Source organism: Pinus tabuliformis, chromosome 8, assembly GCF_031772625.1.
Source record: "Pinus tabuliformis cultivar Carrire ecotype Pingquan chromosome 8, CPIR1, whole genome shotgun sequence".
Lineage (NCBI taxonomy): Eukaryota > Viridiplantae > Streptophyta > Pinopsida > Pinales > Pinaceae > Pinus > Pinus tabuliformis.
Genome location: NC_142294.1, coordinates 1,769,937,650 through 1,769,955,261, shown reverse-complemented (window position 1 = coordinate 1,769,955,261; position 17,612 = coordinate 1,769,937,650). Strand labels below are relative to the sequence as shown.

Sequence of the window (17,612 nt, the reverse complement as noted above, 5' to 3'; positions counted from 1 at the left end):
TTTTTCTGCTCAGCCTTTCCGCAACCCAGACTGTTCCTCTCAAAAACTACACAGTTTTGTTCTCTAGCTGAGCCAGACCTTGTGGACAATCTTTATCACCCAATGACTCTTGTGCAATTTGCATCAGCAGTACTCGAAGCCTCCATCCCTTCTCGCAACCTTGTCACCTTTCCCAGTCACCTGCATCCAAAATCCTCATGCATCATGGTAGACTAGGAGATTCATGGATTTGATGTCGTCTCATCATGAGTGACTGCAGAAATAGGTACACAAACAAACATGGCACGACGACGAACAGGACGAACAAAGGGAGCACATGCAGAAGAACGTGTTCACCAATAGACGAGCAGACGATACATGTAAAGAGATGTGATCGTGAATGGATGATCATCCAAAGATGTGTTTGTGGACGGATAGACAAGCTAACATGCAAGATGTGTTCATGAATGGACGGACGGACGAACATGCATCTTTCGTGAGTGGACGAACCTGTCAAGCTTACCAACATATAAGCAAGGAGAAATGTGTGAATGCAACATCAAGTGAACCAATGATCATCAAAGACATCGTGCACTTTGTCATGCGGAGGTGAAGTCGTGACATGCCATGAGGACATCCATCACCTAGCAACACTACAGCTCAACATGCACACCAGCAGTAGCATGAATTTACCAGCACTGTCATGTTGAGTCATGTCGTCCACATCTCTACTGTGGGCCATACTGTCAATCAATGTAATGTAACGTGGAAGTCCAAGAGACCCACTTGCTGTGCGAAGAGTCATGTAAAGTCGAAAAGTCATGGAAGTCAAACAATCATGAGCGTATTCGAACAACCACAAGGGTCAGTTTCACCCTTGGTTATAAACACCCCCTCATTTGTACATGCAAGGGATTTTTTCACCTCAGCTCCTCCCACAAAGCCTTGAGAGTCTGTAATCTTTTCTAGGAGGAGTAAGTAGTGGCTCCAACATTCTGCGCGCCAGGTTAGTGATGTATGGTGTAATGATGTGTCTTGAAACTTTCGCTTAATTCAGAAGCCTGCTAACAGGCCAGCACATTTTCACACATTTATTGTAACTATTGTAAGATTAATATTTAACACTTGTAATGCATGTTGCTTCAACCTATGTTTAACACTTGAACTAATTCACTTGTTGTAATACACATATGTTAATGAAAATGTGTTGTATATGTTGTTAACGTTATCTCACCCATGTAGACTACTCTTCTGGACATCAGACAGACCTTTCACATAAAACTTGCTATAACAACCATTGTACTCGCGTAGACTAATCCACTGAGTGTTATACGTGTTACCTTCCCTTATGTGTTGTGACTGCTGCATCCGTGTGAACTGTTCCACTGAAAGTTATGCACGTCCTGTTGTGTTGTGTGTTCCTAGCAGAGTTGGGACTTCTGCCAACCGACTTGGGACTCACTACCACCCTCTCTCTCTACGGTGAAAGAACTATTAACACAAGATACACTTGCAATCACCAGGCATGTGAAACTCACTTCTCGCAAGACAAAGCAGACCCCTCTTTTGTGCTGACAAGCAAGAGTTGAGACAAATCTTTATGATAATGGAAACCGGGCCATCGTACCGAATGGGACACTCACACCAAACAATGTAAGGTCTAGTTCGGACTTTATACCAAGGTGATCCCCTAAATGTTGGCAGGTCCAGCGCCTAACTCTATAAATTTCAAGTTTTATAAAAAAATTAATAATATTATTTTGGTTTATAATTTTTAACATAATTAGAAAAAAATATCATGTTGAGAGGCACTAGTTACATTTGTATGGAAGAAATATTATTATGATATATTAAATATCATAATTCATTATATATATATATATATCATATTTATGTTGAATAAGCTACAATAATCTTGAAATTTAACTTTTAATTAACCATCTTCCATTAATAATTTTCAATAATAAAGTAATACCATGCCATTCAAACATTTTCTTGAAATTTAATTTTTAATTAACGGACTGATCGGTGTTGACATTAACAATTTTCAATAATTAAGTAATGGTGTGCAATTCAAACCTTTTCGCTGAATGCTAGCTGTGAACAATGCTCTTTTTATGTGCATGAAGCACGGACCAGAGAATACATTTCTATCTCATACCACAAAGTAATGGTATGCAATTCAAACCTTTTAGGTGAATGGTAGCTATGTACAATGCTCTTTACAAGGATTTCTCTCTCATACCACCATTTTGTATAAGGAGGTTTATGGTGGAAGGCCATAATGGCCAGAAAAAGTTTTTTATAGATTAGGTAGGGGGATTTAGTCCTATGGTTTTGTAGTCTCGGTTGAAAAAAAATACAAGAAAAAGCGTCACTTTTTGCTATTCCCATGACTGGCACAAGGCTACACAAGTGCTTTCTTAGAGCTTTCAAAGGTAAAACTGTCTTTTCTTTCCTCCAGAACTGCGTAGAAGTGCCCCTCAAGGTCCCACTTTGCAGCTGCCACTGGTGTCTTTCATTGCGCAGTTTTTCCTCCTAGTGGTCACTCCGCAGTTTCCCTTGACATTGAAGAATGTGCCTGGAGTTCCTCATCCTATCCTGAGTTGCACTCTGCGTGAGTTGCACTCTGCGTTGTCTCAGTGACGTGTCCTCCCTCCCTATGACAAGGAACTGCACATTGGGTAGTTGTTGGGCCTTCTTCCCGACCTGTTATTTGACCTGTTATTTGTCCCAGGCTAGGAACACAAAAACAATGCATCATGTCAGACTAAGAAGTTTTGGATTTGATAGTCCTGTCATGAGTGAATTGGAGGAACATGTACATAGATGGATCAGGGCGAGACGACGAACCGGATGAAAAAAGAGTGCACATAGAAGACTTACTTAGAACTGGACGGACGAACCAAGCAATTCAACGCGCTGATCAGTTGTTGAAAATACTTCCTCGCCTCTTCTTCTTTCAATTTCCCCTCTCTGGCAACCCTCTGGAAGACCTCGCCGCCATTAACGTACTCCATGACGATATAAATCATGCACTTGCTCGCCAGGACTTCGTAAAGCCGAACGATGTTGGGGTGTCGGACCAATTTCATTGCCGAGATTTCCCGTTTAATCTGCTCGCTCATCCCGACCTCGAGGATTTTTCGTTTGTCCATTACCTTAATGGCAACGTTCTCGCGGGTTTCGAGATTTCTACCGTGGTAGACCTTGGCAAACGTCCCTTGCCCCAACAGGCGCCCTAATTCATACTTCTCCATCAGAATATTGGGCTTCATCTCAATCTAAAAGCTAAAATCAGAAATCCGTGTGGATTAAAACGTCTGCTCAGGCGTCTTCGCTGTATCAAGCCTGTCAAGTTTCTCTCCGGCATCTGTTCCATTGCACGTGGCGTAGTCGGCATGTGTTCTCGTAGAGCCCCGCATAGCCTGCGTACAGGAGCTCTGATAGCCTGTATTTTATTATGGAATATAAGTAGGTAGTATAAACCTTTGAAATCCAGTCAATATTCGAGGGAAAGCTAAAGTGTGGACGGATTCAACAACGTAACAAAGAGCCCTGATCACTGGAATTACCTGACGGAGGGACAACCTGTCATTCTTGGTCTCTTTGCTTGTGTGTTAAGATTATGCCACGTGTCTTTCCATCGATTTCCTTCCTGTATCATTCCGTCCAGTATACACTACATCTCTGCTAGAAACACTTGTTTGCCCGGCTTTCGTTTATGATAGATTACCCACGTTGGCTTGGAAATTAGTTGGCATCCTTAGCTGTATCCTTGGGGTTATTCAAGGCATAATGGACATCATAAGCGAATGTAATTTTTGTTTTTTGGAAGTGAATTTGTGATCTCAGCATGACATTTGATTTTAGTTTTTAATTTGAGATGGAGTTTCATTTTATTTTGTCCATTTGGAAAAATTCATTTTTTTATATCAGATTATCCCTCGCAAACGTTGACTTTTTTAACCAAAAAAATTCAAACCTTATAAATAGAAGGTAATTTTTTTTATTTTTTTTTAAACCTATTTTTAAAGTTGTGATTGGTTATGTGCAATTACTATGCAGTACGAGCACTTGTCTGAATTCATCATGTGGAGTAGTAGAAATTTTAGGGCTTGCATCAGATTCACTAATCGTGGAGTCGTTTTGTGCTTTATCTGGACATGATATATTCGCGTTGTCGTATTCACATTGCTCCATAATACAAATAGCCCGAGGCACTAGAATTGCTTGGACATTTAAAAGTGGCCTGAATCTGCGCAAAAAAAAAATAAAAATCTTGCAGTAACAATATTTGAATTATATTTTTTATGGTTGAAATGAATTCAGTGCTTTCAAAAACTTTTGGGGCACTCAAAATCTTGAAGTTTGACGGCAGTAACCTAGATTTACAAAAATCCCTACTTAATTTTATCAAAATTTTACCGAAATTTCAATGATTTTCGAGGCAAATTTGATGATAGTTAGACTAAGACTGTGTGATACAGCGTGAAAAATATGAAGTTACGAAATACGAAAAATGAATCATAAATAAGGAATAGTCTACCTAAGCGGAGGAATTGCGTGGAAACCTCCGCCGACTGGAAAAATTTCCGACTCCAGCGATCAGTATTTTTTTCCTCAAACCTCGAGATCCGTCGCTCCATGCAGGAATGTTCCAATTCTTGTTCGAATTCTCTGGCAATCCGAATCCAATGTGATTTTCCAAGCTGGTCGAGTTAAGGGAAATGTGGCGTGTAGGTGAAGTCAAAACACTGCACATTCCTCCAATTCGGAAAACCATTCTCCCTACAAAATGAGCTTAGTGAACTACATTCTCAAAACATGAAGACACGAGCACTTGCAAGTGGCTCAACATCGTCCATTGATTGAATCCTCATTAGAAAATTTCTATTCCCTATTTTGTTGATATACACACATATTTGATCGATGGGTCCACCCATTTCGACATTGCACATAGACATCACAGGACATTGCACATAGACATCACAGATTGATGGCTTCCTTTTTTTCAGGGCTAGACACACATACTCCTTACTGTAACATTGCTCCAAAAATTCTCCATCAGAAACCTCTCGGACAGAGGCTTCCCAAGATATTGTTCAATAGTTTCAACACATTCCTGAACTAACTCAACCTTCATCCTCTGCAAAATTGCCCCTGCTTCAGAATCCAGACCATTCATTCCCCCTGCCCCCTCTCCACTTCCTCTTACATTTTTCCTCCTTAATTATCCTAACTACTCCCCTGCTCCAAATCGACAAATGCCAATGAAAACTTCTACCATTTCTCCCCAAATTGATCTCCTTCTCCGCCTTCAATCTTTCCCTCCCCTTTCAAGTTCCCCATCTTCAACAATTCAATATCTCGACCTTCATTGATTTCATTCAATCTCCTCTTCGTCATCAATTCCATACCCTGCAACCTATAGCTTTCTTTTCATTTTCTCTTTTTCAACAATTCAACATACCAACCCCCATTTTCTATAACTTTCTGCTCTGAATCAGGTGCCTTCTCTCTAGAAAATTTGGGTTCTATTCATGATCTGGGTTCTAACAAATCTGGGTTCTATTCATGATTGTATGATTTTCATGAGGAACCATGTTCTTCTTGTGTTTTAGTTAATTGAGCTTCTTTAGGTTTGACTTTCATTGTGAGTGATTTAGAAAGTCAATTCTTGGTGCAGTTCCCTACTACTTTTAATCAAATACATCATGAATTCAAATCTGTAGTGATTGTAGCGGTTTCATGCTTGTCATATATGCTTATAGTTTCGATCTTATTTTATTTTTCTCGAAGTAACAAGCCAGTCTTCTTTATTTACATTCTTTTTAATCTTAATCTGGCTGCATTCTTTTTTCCATCAGCGTAATGTAGATAAAGATTATCGCATTATCCTCCAAGTTGTCTCATAGAATTATGCACTATTATATTTATGCTCTTTTCCGAGAGCATGCATGGGTGTGTTATGTTTTCGTTAGGTTACACTGGGATAGTCCCTGCCATATGCTTTATTCTTACGAACTGTTTGTTCTGCATATTTTGCAGAAGTATTTTTCAACTTTAGCATATGCATATATGCCCTTTGGTCTTTCAAAGACATAACCTTTTTGGTTTATGTTCATTGAAGCAAATGGATTTACCTTGCAATAGGTTTTCTCCCTTCCATTTATGAATAAGTTGCAAATCTCTAATTTCCTTAAAAAATGTGTAAAATTTAATGCTTCTTTAGTGTATACAATCTACATATGTTTTGGTTTCATTTTTGTGAAGCCTATTGTCGCTTTTCATTTCCATGGAAAGCCAGAGCTAATAATTTTTCTTTATCAACCTTAATACTTCTCTAAGGACTAATTTGGACATAAGGTACAGGTCTTTCTTGCTAGATTCAACTGATTAAAGTCAATTGTCTCGGAGTAGTGTGTGAGCTTCTTTCAGAAACTACCGAATTATTCTATGTTTTCACATAAATAGGTTTTATCTTAGTAGAAATTTCTAATAGATTCTTGTCCAAAATATAAGTATTTTGATATTAAATACTTTAATTTATGTGGTTGCTTAAAATGCTCCAAATAGTTGAAGATAGTTTACACTTTTCCAGTAATAATTGCATCATCTTCTCAACCTTTTGGGAAAGACTTAATTGTGCTACAATGGATACTAGTGTTTGCCACTTGCCCTTCTTAGGTCACGATTATGTTGGTTACAGTTTATATATAAACTACTATAGATTACAATGTCAATTTTCAGTCTATAACTAGCAACTGGTCAATTCCTTGATCATTATAGCACCAAGAAGCATTGAATCCCTTGAGGCCAACAAGATCCCCGATTGATTGTATAAGGGTGGTTGTGCGACCACGAGGGTCTCAACACCTCTTGGTGCTACATTAACTAGGTATTTGATATGTTTCTAGTAGTATGTTAATTTTTAGTTTGAGAAGGTATTTTTCAGTCTATAATTAATCTCTAGTATAGGAAATGATAACATTATAGTTGTTGTATGAGCACAATATTCTAATCATGTTTGTTAATGAAAGTGAATTGAATTTCTACAAAAATGCTTTGCTCTAGCCTTTTTTTACTCTGCTCTTGTCTTACTTTTTCATTTATATACTTCTTATTAATCTATTTCTCACATATGTATGTTTGTTAGTTAGTTCTTGTACAACTACATATTCATAGTTAGACGTGACATGGGATCTCCTCCTGAAAAATGCTAATGTTTTCAAATCTAAGTTATAGGGATAGAGGGATAACCATAGAATAGAAGTATGTACACTATTCTATTGGTATATTTTTATGATGTTGTTTAGTGATTCCACTAATATTAGATATGTTAGTCTTTGAAGAAACTTTAGGAACTTTATGAAAGCTCAATTTTAATTTGAATTATAAATATGTATTCACATTGTTTGTACTTTTGAATCCTATTGACTAGTCTTGTGGTGATTCGATGGACATTAATAGAGATCTTTTTTTTTTCTTTTTTTTTCCTTTTTTTTACAAAGAAAACATATTTTTTATCGATAATTAAACTGAAATTACATATTTCAAGTGCAAAGAACACTTCCATATAGTATTTCACTTTAGCTAAAGGTCACCAAATGACTTTAATCAATAAGTTTTTGGTCCATTCCATATTCAAGTACTAAAATCTCTAGGATTTCAAGTTTCTGGTCATAAGAACTATGAAGGAATTAAAAAGTACAATAGTATTGATATATTGGTTCCATTATATCATTCTTGTTGAAGGTTGATTCCATCCTTGTTGAAGTAGATTTGTTTAAATACTTATCTACAAGTGCACATTGTGTAGTGTGGCATGTGTTGTGTATCTCTTGTGATAAATCTCAAGTTACTGTAAAAATTTGGTCACCTTTTATGCTTGATGACCTTGGAGTTAAAGAATCCAGTTACAACTGAGACTTAAGTTCTCCCATATTAAAATCAAAATCCACAAAGTTGATAGTGAAATATGTTTCATTTTTCCATTGTGTTTTCATTTGTTTCTGTGAAGCACTTATATTATTGACTGTGTCTTGGTTCCACAAAACAACAATGCTTAAGTTATTTGGTGACTCTTTGTTTCCTTTATTTGTTGTTCTCAAGGAATATCTTTGGTGGTTATTTCTGTTTAATATTAAGCCTCTCATGCCTTATGTAGCCCTTGTCAACTCGAGTTCTTTGTTGTTTCCTATTTGAATTTATATTCTTTAAGCTTTTGGACACCTACAATCTTGCAATTGTGAATCTCCTATGCTTTCATCTTGTAGCTCTTCTAAGCATAAAATTGACTTTAGAAATATGCTCTGTCTCCTTGTTGTATGCCTTAGGAGTTCAATTTTTTTGTTTTTTAATTTACTTTTTATCCTTTAAGTTCTTGGACACTTAGAATATTGTAATTGTGAATTTCCTGTGCTTTCATCTTGCATTTTTTCTAAGCACAAAGTTGGCAGAGAAATATTTTGTGGTTCCCCATTGGAGACATTGGGAGCTCAATTTCTCAGTTGTTATTTTATTTTCTTTCTTGTTCTTACAACTCTTGGACACCTGGAATTTTGCAATTATGAATTTCCTTAACTTTCATCTTGCAGCTTTTCTAATCAGTAGCACAAAGTACAACCAAATCATTTGGGTTATATATAGATAGAAGCTAACAACCTCCCTTTCCATCAGTGAGGACTTGGTTGGTTCGTAAATTGACGGTGCTTTTTGGTTTCCATAGATGTGTTATTTGCTTATCAATTCTCTACTATCAATGATGGATTATTAATTATTGTTTCATTACATTACAGAATATTCAAGCCTTTTTGAATCTTTAGACTGATCTTAAAAGAAAGGCTTTTTGGATGGATCTGTATTGCCCACAATGCCCTAGAGTTGAACCCCATAGTACGATGGAGTTAAACCAGATCTCTTTTTGTTTTCACATTCAATGATGCATATTTTACATCCAAATTCATATTTCAAGTAATGTTTATAGTTTGGCATCTGTTACAAATCTAGCATACTCCAATACTTTGCTTTGGAGTAGCCTTTGGGTCAATTTTTCTCAATTCCCTTTTGTTGGATAGGTACTTGATGCTCATGTTTGAATGGTACATACTATAGAATGATATCTCCTTGTTGGCTATGGTTGAGTTGATATGTTTTCTGATTAACTGATGTATGATATTTTTAAATTGTTTTTCCTTGTCCTGATATTTGAAAGGCATAAAAGGAAAGAAGAATGGAATGGTTTATGATTGTTCAATGAATTATAAATTAGTGGAATATATTAGGAATACATAACTAATTTTTTCAATTATATATCACTGAAAAACATGTTGAGTATTAACTTGTCTAATATGAATTTATTGTTATCTTATTTTCCAGGTCTTCTAAGTGTAAAAAATGGTGCAAAAGTGGATTTTATGCATTGAAGTGTCGTGCTTTCCAAATCCAATTCAAGCAGTTGTGAAATTTGTCCTTCACAATATGGAGACAAATCATGTGTTCCACGGAAGGAGAGAAGTGCCTGGAAGGATGACAAACAATGGAGCATACTACATTACCCTTGTTGAAGGGATGAAAGAGGCAAAAAAACATGATGTCAATGATATTGAAGTTTTCACCAACTCGAAGCTAATATGTAATCAAATGAAAGAAACCTATCGGGTTCAAAAGGACAATTTAAAACCCCTTTATAGGGAAGCAATAAATTGGATTAGTCAATTTCAATATTTTACCATCACTTACTTTGCAAACATCCAAAAGATGTCTAGTGATATAATGTCCAAAGCATTGTTAAGTGTAGATGTAGATGTCAAATATGACATAGGATCACTATCCACTGCAACAGAAATCATTGATCAACATCAAGATAGGTCCCCATTATGCGAATGGGTTGTTGTTATCATTTTTCTTGGGTCTATCATGGCATGGTTCTTTCACTAAAGAAGAAACCGTTAATGTATTATTTTTCCCAAACTCGTAACGATTATGGTTTTTTGTATGGGTGACAAATTTATGGACAAATGTAATATATTCCATGTATATGGACAAATATATTTGAGAAAAGTAATTGGTTCATGGTCTTGTGATTGTCATTAAAACATTATGGTTACGATATGATTAGTTAAGACACATTCTTTTCTTCAAAATATTTTTCAATATATGTTGGTGCATTGCATAAGATTGTGTTTATTCGTGGCTGGACAAGTTTGTCCATGCTAGCTTTTGTTCGCAACTGTTTTTAACTATTAATGGTGTAACATTAGATGTGATTGTATTGTTGATGACTTGTAATGGGTTTTTATGTATTGTAATCAAATACCTTGCTACTAATAATAGGTTACCACATACCCTGTACTGGATATCTAAAGGACATTTCTTTTTTGGAATAAATTGATTTCTTTAACTATTATATGAACAATGAATGTACGCTGGGAATTTTATAAAAAAGGGCTCCCAAACACAACCACAAAAGTAAATTAGGTGTCTTGGAAACAAGTTAAACAAAACCGGTTTTTTCACTTATATATGCCTGATACATTCTTGTAACAGTTAAACTATTTCACTTGCCTTGAACATTAATGATGTTGTTGGAATCCATTGACATCTCTGTTATTTCACCTTCTTTAGACATTACTGATGTTGTTGGCACCAATTGACATCTCTTCTTTAACTAATGGTGCCTCCCCTAATGTTGTAAGTATCTAAGTAATCTCAACCATGGTGGGCCTAGCTAATGGATTTTCTTCAACATATGACTTTGCAAGTTTGGCGAGGTGTAGAGCATGGTCTATGGCATATACTTCATGCAATGAAGTATCCATCCAACCCTTCAATTCTGTTGTTGGATTGTTGGCTTCCAACAAAGGGCCTATGGTTTTAGCCAAGAAAACTTTTGTTGTCTTCATCAATCTTTGTGGTCACTTTCCCATGAGAAATGTATTTAGGAGCCATGTATGTAGGTGTACCTGAGCTATTATGCTTGGTACCCATGTTTAAATTTGCTATCTTGGCCTTCAATTCTGCATTCAACATAATATTGTTGCTTGTGATGTCCTTGTGCACATAACTACGATGTTTGTGTTCATGTACATAATGAAATCCCATGGCCACATCAAGAAAGATATGGAGCCTATTATCCAATGTCCAGAAGGGAGAACATGAGGTTATAAATTTGTTTTTCATGACTAAACCACCATGAATCCAATCACTGAGAGACCCATTTTATGCATATTCAAACACCAGGTAAGAATGATCCTCACCTTCATTGCGGATCCCTGGGAACCCAATAAGATTATTTTGTTGAACTTGGCACAAACTTCTTAGCTCATCTGAAATCCCTTCCTTGATATGCTTAATAGCCAAAGGGGTACCACTCAAGTACCATGGTAGAAAAAACCTTCTATTCTACAATTAGGAATGAAGTTCTCAATTGCTTTATTGAACTGATCCAATGTGTATGTAAGCATTATCAAATCTGTTGTGCCTGTCATTTGCTCCTTGAAAACATTTTTCCCTCTGACACTTCCATCTTTTTGCTTGGGTATGATAGGCCTCTTGTAGTGAACTATTGTAGCTTATTTGAAGGACTTGTTTTACTTTCTAGTGATCAACAAAACTGCTCCAATTGCACCTGTTTCTGCAAGTATTCTTGTAATAATGCCAATGTATAGACCATGTTTTAATTTCTTATTCTTTATTTTATCCTTGATAACATTACTGGAGACATTATGAACTCCATGGATTGTTTCATATTGGAGTATTTTCATATATTATTTTACAGCATATATATTGTTGGGCTAATAGGGAACATTTATGTGATTAGCATAACTAATAAGAATGATGATGATAATAGTAATCCATCACAGAATAGTGATCATTTAGTTGGAAAAGTCGGTGGTAAGATTCCAAGTTCTAATAAACAGTTTGTCACATTTTAGAACAAAAATCCTTGGACTGAGTCATGCTAAATATATGTTTACAGCTAAAAATATATGAGGGATGTTAGTCACTCACATGGCATAAATATGCACAACGTTCGATTTTCTGAGGTTCCTCAACAAGATGCAATTAGTGAAGAATTATTTGATATTGAAAAAAAAATAGTTTGCTTCAAGTCTAAGTTAGATTTGTCACATTCTTGACACATGAAAATATAGATCATAAATACAATGTATTTAGCCTTGACAAAAACTCAAGAAATGCACTTAATCACATAATAGAGTAAATTTGACAATGGCTTGGATCTTAGAATTGTTAAAAAGTTGAGATCTTCATCTCATTTTCTTATATTTATAGTTTCTTATGGTATACATCAAGATTTCATTTATAATACATACACTAGTTATGTTGCACGTGGAAATTTTATTTACAAACAATGATAAGAATACTTGTTGAATTCTAGCCATGAGTTTTCCAAGATGTTACACAAGACTTGACTGCTGAATTGGCCAGAACTTATGCAAATAATTATCAAGTTGTCATAACCTATATAGTTGATATCAATTTTTTTGCATAGTACTGCTAATACATTGAAGGGGGCATTGCTAAGACTTGCACCCACTTAGAATGTGTGTCCTTATATTCCCATATTATCACATGGGCACTTTCCAAAAATTCCAGGAGGAATGCCACGGATATATGTCCCCCACAAGTCATAATGTCTAGAGAATACTCAAGTGGTGATGGTAAAAGAGAGGGGTATTCATACCACAGGTTTTTGTGAGTATTACAATCCACTACTTTTCCCCCTCTCTTCAAAAAATATACTATATATTCACCACCATATCATGATGTCAAGATGGAAGAATACTCCTTTGAAGGACTTCTCCAGACATTTGAAGCAATTACATTACCTCCTATGTTCAAAAACTACATAGTTCCATCATTGCTACTAAATTTTGTTTCAAATAGCATTTTCCATACCTTCTCTCCTTTATGTTACAACTTATAGATGGTTGACTCCAGTAACATATTGATGAATCATATACCTTCATGAAAAATGTAGGAAAATCCCCATATGTGAGTATTACCTTATATGAATTTTTAGTTGCAACCATAGTGATAGCATGTATGGTCTGAGTAATATTTAGATGTGGTAATATGCAACACTATCTGGTGAGAGGGTTGCACACAATGAAATTTCCAAGAGATTACCCAAAACAAATAAGTCCTCCTGCAGATGACATTGGTTTGCACTTCACATTTTTTCTCAGAGAAGAGGGGATATTGATATGGTGCCATTTTTTTGACATCTATGTCATCTAAAATTCCTTGATCAAACTTGGAGTCCACCACGTAGAACCATGGACAACAAAATGGGACTTCTGAACAAGAATTCAAAAAACTTGGAGAATATATCATTGAATTCCATCCTTTGCATACTGAACCAAAATTGAAGAAGTGAGACACAGGAATCCGTGCAAACACCCTTGCTAATAAATCATCATGAAGTTTAGCACAAGATATGTTATCTATTATCATAGAATCCTCACATAAAATTGATGCATTTAACTTTCTACTCTTCTGTTTTGAGCTGCTTCATCATGAGTTACCATATTACTTATTTTTAGGACTACAAGAACCAGTTGCTTCTCCATCACAATCCCTCATTTTGATGATGTTCCAGGCATAATGTTGCACATAAGAGGATGTCAGAAATAGTAACAAAGCTGCAAGAAATCTGCACTCAACAATTAAGCACAAGAAAAATAATGAGAATCACATTATATAAAACATATATCTATATATTGTATTTATTTTTTATATGATACTTATTGTTGATATATTTGGTTTGATCATGAAATTTTGGATTCTTGGCCAATCGAATTGCAGAAGAATTTTCAACGAATAGAGGAGTTGAAGTCTTTCATTTCTCTTATGAATCTTCAAGTATTTTGCAAAGCCAAATTATTTATTTTGTAGTTAGAGCTGCTACAACATATTCGGCGTAAGTGGTAGAATCAACAGGAATAGATTGTTTTTGTGATATTCAACTAATAGCTATTGATCCAAGATTCATCAAACAACCAAAAGTTGAGACTCCATGCTCCTTATCACCATCAAAATGTGAATCTGAATAACTAGTAAGATGGAAGTCTGGAACTTTGGAATATTTGATGCCATATGTGAGTCCCTTTTATATATTTAAGTATTATCTTTACTTCTACCCAATGACCTTCACAAGATTGATGCATAAATATGGAAAGTACCCCTACAACAAAATTTATGTCAGGATGAGTAGTAGAGAGATAAATCAAACTTTCAATACATTTGTTGTACTTTGTTGGATCTTCAAATGGTTTTCCTTCCTCTGAAGTAAGTTTCATATTTTGTTCCTTTAGAGTGGCAACATAATTACAACCCATCATTCCATATTTGTTCAATAAATTTCCACATACTTCCTCTGAGAGAAAAATATGTTGAGGTTTTTTATCAACTTCAATTCTAAGGTAATAATGAAGTAAACCTAAATTTGTCATATCAAAAACCTTTTGCAATTATTTCTTAATCGATGATATATACTCATCATTTTTCCTTGTAATCATCTGACACAGGTTAGGCCTGCAAATAACCAGGATCTTTCAAACGTTGTGAAACAAACGCTCTTCAGTTTTTTTTCCAATTCAAAATGCGGTCATATGATTCACTAGAGCCAATCATATACAAAGTTTCTCCTTACATAATCCACATGTGCGCCCTTTCCTTTTTATAACAAGCTGGCCTTTCTTTTGGAGGCAACTACTCAAATCTCCATTTGGAAAATACGCTGCAATGATCATCATAGGAATATGCGCACAGACAGCCTCTGCTCTAGAATTAAACACAGTTCATACATATACAATCACGCACTCCTGCAAACAAAAATCAACGCTCCAGCACTTATATACAGAGTGAGCTTCACTGTTTAATTAATCCACGGTATTCCAATTCAAATCCACAATTCACAATTCCTCTGTCCATACAATAGAAAAACACCGCAACTTTTGCTAGTTCAGGGTATTCCAATTCAAATCCACAATTCACGCGCATGAGGCATACAAGACATAAGTTATACATACACGGTGATTTCCTCAATTGCGCCAAGCTTTATTTCTACATTCGGTGCGCCTACAGGTATATATGCACCTACGGTTTTATTAATGCACTGCTTTAGTATTGTTGTATGCAACCCACGAACACGGCCTGCCTGCCCCAACCATTAACCTCAAAGGAACAGGTGTTTCAGTGGTGGGAACCCGGTGATTGGAATGACAACAGTTGATCACTGTTTACGGCATCATTCTAAATGTTATACATGCGTCCAGCATATCCACGCGCGCATCCAACTTATACTCGGTCCAAATCATGACATATGTTGTCCCACGCGCATAAACCCTGCTCCGGAACTAAACACTGGTTATACCTATATATATGCAACCATGCGCACAGGTTTATATAAACCGCATGTTATTGTTCACAATGAGCTGCTACATATACTCTGCCTCCAACTGTGTGAAGATACACAATCCACAATTTTTAATGCGCAGTTTTGTTGATGCACGGTTACGGTATTTCAATTCCAGTTCCATTCTTCATTCAACGAACACCATGAGCAAGCAACCATACATATATTCCTACATTTGATCAAAGGAGTAATGAAACCCCACGCCTATACCTGTGTATTGGAATAGAACAGTCCCTACGCTGCCTTGATGCTCAGAAAATTATATATATGCATGAAATTCAACAACAAAATGCCCCAACCGTCTTCCGCACGGGCTATATTATTCCATCAAATTCAACAGCACTTGCAAGCATTAACACACAGGTTATGTCTATCAATTGCAAATCCTCAACCATTACAGTGATTTCACAATCATAAAATCTGTGTATATATGTTTTAAAACAAAACAATTACTTACAAACGTGGCCAGATAATCAGAATTTGTGGCCCTTACAAATTGCCCAAAGGCTCCCAACCAGCTCTCTACTCTTCTCACTTTTCTCTATTTTCCTCTCTCAAACCCATTCCTATTTACACACTTTTAAAAATCATTTAATTAAATGCTCAATCTCTTAAAATCCTCAACAAACCCCTAAGTTTCTCAACATCCCTAAAGGATAGGTTTTTATCCCTAAAATCTTTCAATTCATTAAATTTCCTCATATCCTTTTATTAATAAAAGGATATTTACATAAATCCTCACCTTCTCCTATTTAATTCAAATTATTTAATAAAATATTAAAAATCATCACACCCCATATTTACAAATTAACATTATCACACCCCATATTTACAAATGGAGAAAAAGGTCTTGATGCTCCTGCATCAGACTCCCCATGTAAGAAAATTCATGACCACCTGGTCATAAATCTGGATATCTCCTCCTGGATCCCAAAATTTATTTTGTAATCCTTCCGTGCTTGTTGCTTGCTTCATTGTTGTTGTCTTCCAGGTTTCCATATTTTGTGTTGTAGTGCTCCACTTGCTCTACTCTTGCAATCTTTCACTGTTATTCTCTTGTTGTCGCTCCTTTTCTTTCTTCCTGCTGCTGGTCTCTTCCAGGATTCTTTAGTCATCAGTCTTCTGATACTTTCAATCTCTTGGTCCAAATAATCTCCCGGCTGCTGATTTCCAGCTGTCTGCTGAGCTAAGACGGCTTGCTCAGTTTGTACTGTCACTATGAATGTTGCGGCCTCCCAATCTTCCTTTCCCTCTGCAACATTCCTTTGCTCATCATCTGCAACTTCTTTTATGACAACTGCTTTGTCATCCTTCATCAGCAATCTATCCTGGACATTCATCCTCTGTTCTTCCAATTTCCTCCTTTGAAAGTCCATTTCTTTATATAACGCAATGATTTTACTTGGAGTGGACTTTGGAAATTTTACACGATCTTCCATTTCCTCACATGGTCTGTCTTCTGCTAGATCTTCCTTAACATCCTTCAGTAGATGTTCTTCTTCTTCTTCCAAACCTGCAATCACACACAAATCATTAGTTTTAAAATCACAAGACCTTACGGTCTTGTTTGATGCTTCAGCCGTCAAATCTTTGGGCTGCCTTGAATCATTCATATGATTCAACTCCTCTAGCTCTTCATCACTTTCAAAAAGTAATGGTCCACTCTCTGGGTAACATAGCGAAACTTCAACCTCTTCTTCAGCATCTTCATTTTGCTGTAGCTCAACTGTTTCGAGCTTCTCTATCCTCTGTCTAGCATCAATAACCTGTTCAAGTTCCCTTAGTTCCTTTATCAACTGCAAATTTACCTGATGATTCCACTTCTCTTGTAGTCTCTGCCACCTCAACTTCTTTCTCATGACGTAACCACGCTTTTGGTCTTCCTCATTTCTTTGCAACATCTCCATTAATACCTCAAGCTGAACTGCTATCTCAGCCTTCTCCCTCTCATATTCCTCTTTGCTTAACTGTCTCTGTATGCCAACTGCCTTGGCATCCTTCTCCTTTTGTCCTCTGCTGTGATTTATTTCAGAACCTTTGTGACGACTGTCACTAGTCATCATCCTTTCCATCTCTATGAGTTCCTTACTCACTTTACCATGAGTTGCACTAAAGCCTCTTTCGCAGCAAGTCCTGTCCTGCCGCCACTTACCTCACCAAGCCCTCCTCACTCGGTCTTTTGGCAAGC

At 36.3% G+C, this 17,612-nt stretch overlaps 1 pseudogene; it reads right to left on the bottom strand.

The window, feature by feature from the left end:
• Positions 1 to 12,346: 12,346 nt before the first annotated feature.
• LOC149243227 (F-box only protein 13-like) lies at positions 12,347 to 17,331 on the bottom strand (annotated as a pseudogene).
• Between the last annotated feature and the right edge of the window lie 281 nt (positions 17,332 to 17,612).